This window comes from Pipistrellus hanaki (assembly GCF_964339955.1).
Source record: "Pipistrellus hanaki genome assembly, chromosome: 4".
Classification (NCBI taxonomy): Eukaryota; Metazoa; Chordata; class Mammalia; order Chiroptera; family Vespertilionidae; genus Pipistrellus; species Pipistrellus hanaki.
This window is the reverse complement of record NC_140506.1, coordinates 69,043,146-69,051,027: the sequence shown is the minus strand read 5'-3', so window position 1 is coordinate 69,051,027 and position 7,882 is coordinate 69,043,146. Positions and strand designations below refer to the sequence as shown.

Here is a 7,882-nt window from a genome sequence, read left to right as displayed (position 1 = left end):
TTTTAAAGAATATGTTTTCATTATTTTAGAGAGAGAGAGTGAGACGTAGAGAGAGACATTAATGATGAGAGAGAATCATTGATCGGCTGTCTCCTGCATGCCCCCTACCATGATTTAAACCCCCAACCCCAGGCATGTGCCCTGACTGGGAATCAAACCATGACCTCTTGGTTCACAGATCCACACTCAACTACTGAACCACAGCTGCCAGGCTAATTTCCTATTTATAATACTATTTTTCTCCTCTTCCTGACTTACCTTCCTGTTCAAGTTCACAACTACCTCTTACTCATATGCAAATCAACTCATCAATAGACTTGGGAATCACAGACCTCCTACTTCCTAGGCACAACCAGTAATTTGGATTTACTGGGATGCCTGGCACAGAGTGTCCCCAGACAGCATCTAATTTTACCCTAGGGGAGGCTAAGTGACATATCCAAGATCACACAGTCAGGATGCAAACTCGGGTCTTGTGATACTGCAAAGGCCCTTCTATAAGAGCTGGTGTCAGTCTTTTTCTCTTCGGTGAATTTGGAAGAGTCTTCTCTGGGCCAGGAAACCCAAAGACTCTTTTGTGGCTTAGCCTGGTCGCTGCCCTCCATGATACTGACCTCTAAAAGTCATCCTGAAAAATATCCCATGCCTTCTTAGTAAGAAAAAAAAAAATCACATCTTTATTTTTCACCCTTGGCAAATATTAAGAGTGTACTTTTCCTGAGTAAATAATTGTTCTTTGTGTTTAATTTCTATTGTGTATTCACAGTTTCCGTTTATGGGCAGAGTCATGGTTTAAAATAAGCCGACCCCATACAATTTCATGTTCAATACCTTCCCTTTTCCTTACATGTTGTGAAAGTGCTGGGTTATTTCTTGGGAGTATTGCAGAGAAGGTAGATAGTGCTGTCACATATACATACAAAACAATCCGGGGATTTTGATCAAGGATACAAGACCAGCTGGCATTCGGATTTAGGTGCAAATAACTTGTAATTAGTGCTCATGGGAGGCAACTTAGATACTTTAGTCAGCTGACTGCCAGGATCCTCCTGCATCTCAGAAAACAATAGGTTGAAAGTGTTACAGCATTGGTTTCCAGTCAGAGACTAATAACTGCACAGTATAATCCAGAGATGCAGAGTTGGTTAAAACAATCCTTTAGAGTGCTTTGTATGACAGAGGTCTGCAGGCCTCCCCAGATCTCAGCCAAATATTTCCTACATCTTTGAAAGGTCTGGACTACAGACCTCAGAAAAATATACAAAGCTCTTTCTTGGCGCTATCCTCGAGACTCCTGAGGAGATAGGAAAATCATAGTTGCTTTATTTTGTATAAGAAGAAAGAGAATTTCTGTGACTGGAAATAGAACTGTTGTTATAACCAGGACTTTTATTATTAGGAAGGTTTGGCATAGGAAATGTCTCCTAGGAAATTCGTTTATGTCCTTCCTCATTGTTATTTGTATTTCACTTCATTTCTGTGTCTTTTTAGATTTTTGGGGCAGGGAATTAAACCAACTTGAAACTTGTATCAAAACCATAACCACCACACTAGCTTACTAACCCTGAAGCACTGGTAGATTAATCCATCAATATTTATTTAGGACACAGGCTAAATGAAAGGGTTTTATTTTATTTTTAAATATATTTTATTGATTTTTCACAGAGAGGAAGAGAGAGATAGAGAGTTAGAAACATCGATGAGAGAGAATCATCCATCAGCTGCCTCTTGCACACCCCCTACTGGGGATATGCCCGCAACCAAGGTACATGCCCTTGCCCGGAATCGAACCCGGGACCTTTCAGTCCGCAGGCTGACGCTCTATCCACTGAGCCAAACCGGTCCCGGCTAAATGAAAGGGTTTTAAAAAACATTTTTTTCTCTTTGAAATCCCAATGAATAGGTTTAAAATAAACCATTCTTATTTTTTTGATCAAGAGCATCAAAATATTCTCAGAAATAAGCAGAACAAAATGTATGGATTTTAAATTCCAAGGTCTGTGATCAAAGGGAGAAACTGGGGTCATTGCTTGGGCAGCTAAGCAGATATGTCTTGTTACTTGAGATGTTGGGGAGACTAATAAACTTATTTTGCTTTCTTCATTTTACTTTTTGTAGCTGTGGCTCATTTCTTGTCAGGGCCCCCGCCCCCTGACTACAGGAAGTTGTCTGAGACTTGGGTCGGCTCCGACAGTCTCCTGATGCTGTATTGTCCTGAGAATGGGTAGGAAACTATTCACCAGTCACATCGTTGTTCTGTGTACTCCTATTAGCTCCTGAATCATATAAAGCAGATTAGGTACAGCTCCAGCTTCCTGAAAACACAAGAGAGAGAAAAAAAGTCTAATTTTCAAAAGGTATTGTGGAAAAGCTCTCCTTCTTATGCTTGCATTATTTAAAATAATTACCATAATACCTGCACTTTGCTTTCTCTGAAGAGACCTCAATTTTTTGTACTAGGCAAAAATAGACCTCAGGACCACTTGTATGCTGAAACTTGCCGGGCAACAGGAATCGATGCAGGCTGACTTTTCCATTAGTGTTCAAGTGAATGCTAGCCAAGCAGCTCACATTAGAGCTCTGTAGACTCAACTCATTGTGGCAGGAAATTACTCTGGACACTTCAGGGGACAATGCTCTCCATCCCCCACCCCATCTTTATATACCAAAAGTCCCTCTCTGATTACTTATATTTACTTTAGTACAGTTAAAAAAATATTTTATTGATTTTTTACAGAGAGGAAGGCAGAGGGATAGAGGGTTAGAAACATCGATCATCTGCCTCTTGCACACTCCCTACTGGATATGTGCCCACAACCAAGGTACATGCCCTTGACCGGAATCAAACCAGGGATTCTTGTGTATGCAGGCCGACGCTCTATCCACTGAGCCAAACCGGTTAGGGCTACTTTAGCCCAATTTGTGCTACAGATAGGAATTTCCATTTTAAAATAACAACTGGCATTTATTGAGTGCTTACACTGTGCTTGATAATGTGGCAAGTACCATATATATTCACTTAATTTATGTTTAGCACAAAGCCATGAGGGAGGCACAGTCATTCTCCTTTCATACAGAAAGAAAGTAGAGACATAATGGTTTATATTTCTTGAGTATGTAGGCTCTGTGAGAGCCTGACTTGTTTTGCTCATGCCATATTCGGAGCATCTAAAAGAATACCGGGCACTTAGTAGGTGTTCAACAAATACTTGTAAAATAAATGGATGGATGAGTGAATAATAACAACCCAAAGTCACATGACCAGTGGGACCCAGATTTACTCAAAGATCTATAGCTAACTAGGACCCAGACTCAGTCTCTGACCTGATGCCCCTGCCCTTCCAGTGCTCAGCACACGGTTTCAGCAGCTCAGAAGAGGAAAATGTGGTTACCTTCTCATTGTCAGAGCCTTTGTGAAATCATAGACCAAAGCAGGACCAAACTTAGGTCTTTAGAGCTGCCTTTGCTACTTGCTTGGTTTTAATATAAACAATCTGGTGAACTGATAAAAACATAGTGTAATGGCATCAGATAGAACTCTGTTTATTTGTTCGTTGTTTATCCTCACCCATGGATTCTTTTCCCAATGATTTTTTTTTTTTTTTTTTTTTTTTAAGGGGGAGAGAGTGGAAGGGAGGGAGAGGGAGAGAGGGAGAGGGAGAAGAAAAGGGAAAGAAAGAGAGATTGATGTGAGGTACTACTCTTGACCATAATCAAACCTTCAGTCTGCAGGATGACATTCACTCTTAACCTCCCAGTATTCCAGTTCCATCATCTGTAAAATAGAAATAAGTGTATTTACCGCATATAGGTATTGTGGGGATTAAATGAAGAAAACAGATAAAACACTGAGCACCGATATCTTGCACATAGCAGGCATTCAGTAATAGTTGACTTTTTCCTTCTCCCATTGAATCTGAGGCTGGATCACACATTTTTGGATAGGCAACAACATTCTCTGCGCTCCCCCTTTCAAGCAAAATATGGAGGAGAAAAGCCTGAACAAGGACACTGGCCAAGGGGGATTAAGGATGCAAATGTAGTACTCAATTTGTACTAACTGTTCTCCTACAGGTAAAAAAACAAAACAAAAACAAAACAAAACAACCATTCCCTTGTAGAAATTTCAGCGAGTGTGTGAAATACTCTGAGACAATTCTGGCGTTTGTGGACATGGAAAAAACGCTATCCTGTCTGAGGGCTGTGGATGGTGGACTAGAGCCTAATTAAATAGGTTATGAAATGCTGTAGGTAATGTGCTGAGGCTCTAGCTGTTTTGAGGTAAGGAAGGCAGCCTTTTCAGAATGTTTATTCAGAGGAGTAGAGAGTATAATTAAACATTATAGAGGATTCAAATGTTAAGAACGCCTGCATTTAAAAATATATATATAGAGAGAGCTAAAATACTTATTTAAAAATATTCCTTACAGAAAAAAAGAATGCATTTCTAAATTTCACTGAGATGCCTTTGGAATTTTTCTTTGAATACAGCCTGGGATTTTGTGTAGGACTGAAGAGGAATGGAGAGCACTGGGGGCTGGGGGGGGGGGGGGGGGGGGAGGGGGAGGAGGGGGGGAGAAAGCAAGTGGGAGCTCACCTGGAGAGTGAGGTCTTCTGTGCTCTCGGGTCCTGGGTCTGAGGCTCACCTAGGCTGAGCCCTGCAGCAGGAGCTAGCTTAGGAAATCAGCTTTAATTGTGAAGGAGAAAAGAAAAAGGATGGGTGTTGAAGCGCTTGCAGCAGAAGCTTCCTGTAGATAGGAGCCCTAAGAGCCTGACGCAGGAGCTGCTGCTGCGGCTCACGATGTGCTGCTCTGAGCTTACAGTGTGTTGCTGTCTAAATTCAGAAGAAAATGGTTCACCCCAATCAAGACACTTTTCCAGAACCTCAGCAAAGTTCCACAGCCTGGGAAAAGAGCTCTCTCCTACTTTCCAGTTCCCTTGCCCAAGGTCACCCCAAGGCTTAGCACTATCCCTTGATCTCTGTAAATTGTCTTGGAGATTGGAACAACAAAGAAGGTCTTTAGTGCATGTTTTTCCTTGAAGATGACAGGTAATAAAGCCAGATTTAGGAAGGGGATTTAGGAATGGGAAAGATAAAGTAAATAGGAAGTATCATTTGTCTTCTTTTTTTTCTGCCTTCTGCAGGGCTGCCTAAGTAGCAGTTTGGGAGGGGTATTGGCTGTGTTTGTATCTCATTTCCTTGGTACTTTTGCCTGCCATCTTCTTATATTCTGGTCTTTATCTTCCCACTGCCCATTCCAGCGCTTAAATTTCCTGTCTTCTCTCCTTCTTGTGAGACGTTCTGAGCTTGATAGGTTTAGGGATCTGCTTTTCTCGTTTTTCCCAAAGGGTTAAAATTAAAAATTTTAAGTTGATTTTAGTTACTCAAAAGATAAATCCAAGAGATTTTTATTTTAAAATTAATTAAAATATTTTAAAATAAAGTATCTGATTTTTTTTTTTAATTGAATACCTTTTGAGATAATTTACTGCAGATTGGGGTGTAGCAAAAAAGAGCTGTGTATGCGAGCAATGGAGGTTTTAGTAGATCTCACACCAAGTAAATACATTTGTCTTTAGTTAGTACCAGGATAGTTCTAGAGACAACTGAAGGATAATTTGGAGGTAACCTAATATTTTTCTGTGAGGGTGATAACTGACTAAATTAACAACCCTGTGGTTTCGTAATATGATTATCAAGTTTAATAAGAATCTAAAGATATCACTTATGTCTCAGTCCTGAGTACCTAAAATCAACTTTAAAATTTTAATGCACAGTTAAAACAAAGCATTTGGTATTCCCCTATTGTCAAATACTCTTCTCCTTCTATAACATATTTAGGAAAGTAACAATGATACAAAATCCACAATATTGTTTATATAATATAACTGCATGTCTAATGTTAATTATTTCATTGGGTAACTATCTTTGGGTAATATACCTTTTCTCTTTTCCGGAAACCCTGTTCACTTTTGTTGCTGCACATCTTGGCTTGTTTATTTATTCCAGAACCTGAGTGCCAACAAGCACATGGTGTATGTGGTGAGCAGCCAGACCTGGCTGGGTCATCCTGGAACGTAACATCTGCTTGTTCCTTAAGTGCCTTGTTTTTTTTAACAGCCTCACAATGATTTCAAAGAAAATAACTAATTTTTCTTTTTTTCACTTGGATAGCAATACTTTCAACTACAGCAATGCTAGTCTCCCAAATATTTGAATCTTACTTGAAGGCAGAGACAGTTTGGCTTGTAAGAGCATACCTTAAAATTAATAATTTATCAAGCTTTGTAAAGTACTTACAAGGTGTGAATTATTAGGTAAGTTCTATCATAAGTAAAACCCCAATGAAATCTTCGAGGAATACATGGAATATGTACACATACATTTTCAGCTTTGTGTTAGCTGTTTTTCTTTTCTTTCTTTTTCTTTTTTTTTTTTAATGTGACAGGTAGTTTTATTTTCATTAGCTTGTTTAATCTTTATGCATTCTTGTAAATTACATCCACTTATCATGCTCATTTTATAGATGAGGGAATTTAGATGACTCAAGGTCATATATGTAAGATTCTAGTAGTTGAATCCAGGCAGTCTGGTCCCAGATTCTGTACTTTTCATCATTCTACTTTATTTTATTTTATTATTATCATTTAAAAATTGAATTTGTATTATTAGTCCACAAAAAATCATACAAGTCTCAAGTGTACAAGCCAACAAAACATCATCTGCACACTGCATCATATGCCCATCACCCCCAGCGAAGTCTCTTTCCCATTACACCCCCCTTTTGCCCAGTTCAAACTACCTCCATCCCCTTTTCCCTCTGGCTGTCACTACACTCTTCTCTATATCTCTGTGATTGCTTAATCCCTTCACCTTCTTTCATCCATCCACCCAAACTCTTCTCTCCCTTAGCAGCTGTTGGTCTGTTCCATGAATCCATGCCTCTGTTTCCACTTTGTTCGTCAGTTTATTTTGTTCATTAGATTCCACATGTAAGTGAGATCATAGGGTATTTGCCTTTGTCTTTGTCTGACTGGCTTATTTCACTTAGCATAATAATCTATAGATCCATCCATGCTGTCCACAAAAGGTAAGATTTCCTTTGTTGTTGTAACAGCAGAGTAGTGTTTCAGCTTTTTAAAAATCTTTATTGGGTCCTTTCCTTCCCCCAGCTGCCAGCACTGGCTTCCTTCTGGCATCCGGGACCCACGCTCTTCACCCCCGCCCCCCCACCTCCCAAGCACCCAGGCCTGGGGCTTCACTCTGGCCAGTGGCAGGCACCCAGGACCAGTCTTCCCTTGAAGCCCTGGCTTCGTCAGGAAGGATGTCCAGCCTAATTAGCATATTACAATAATAAAATCATAATATGCTAATTAGACCAGATGTAAAACAGGCTGTAAAATCGGTATATACCATATAAATCCAATAAAATCTAGGATTTTTATGGTTTTGCAACTTACATTTAAGTCTTTAATTCATTTTAATTTCATTCTCATGTATAGTTTAAGTTAGTGTTCTACTTTAATTTCTTTTTATGTATCTGTCCAATTTTCCCAACAGCATTTATTGAAGAGACTGTCTGGACCCCATTGTGTATTCCTGCCTCCTTTGTCAAATATTAACTGACCATAAAGGTGTGGGTTTATTTCTGGACTCTCTATTATGTTCCAGTGAACTATATACCCTTTCTTTTGCCAGTACCTTGCTGTTTTGATTACAATGATTGTGTCATATAGTTTAATATCAGGTAGTGTGATACCTCCAACTTTTTTTTTTTTTCTTTCAAGATCTCTGAGGCTATTTGGGGTCTTTTCTGGTTCCATATAAGTTTTTGATTGTTCCAAATATGTGAGATATTTTAATAGGAATTTCATTAAAACT

General features: G+C 39.3%; 1 long non-coding RNA gene across 1 annotated transcript; it reads right to left on the bottom strand.

Annotated features, from left to right (window-relative positions):
* Positions 1-2,236: 2,236 nt before the first annotated feature.
* On the bottom strand, positions 2,237-5,994 carry LOC311621718. The gene is made up of 3 exons (XR_014794869.1): positions 5,943-5,994; positions 3,720-3,775; positions 2,237-2,315 (listed from the first exon to the last, which is right to left on the bottom strand). It is a non-coding gene; the product is annotated as an uncharacterized lncRNA (long non-coding RNA).
* Between the last annotated feature and the right edge of the window lie 1,888 nt (positions 5,995-7,882).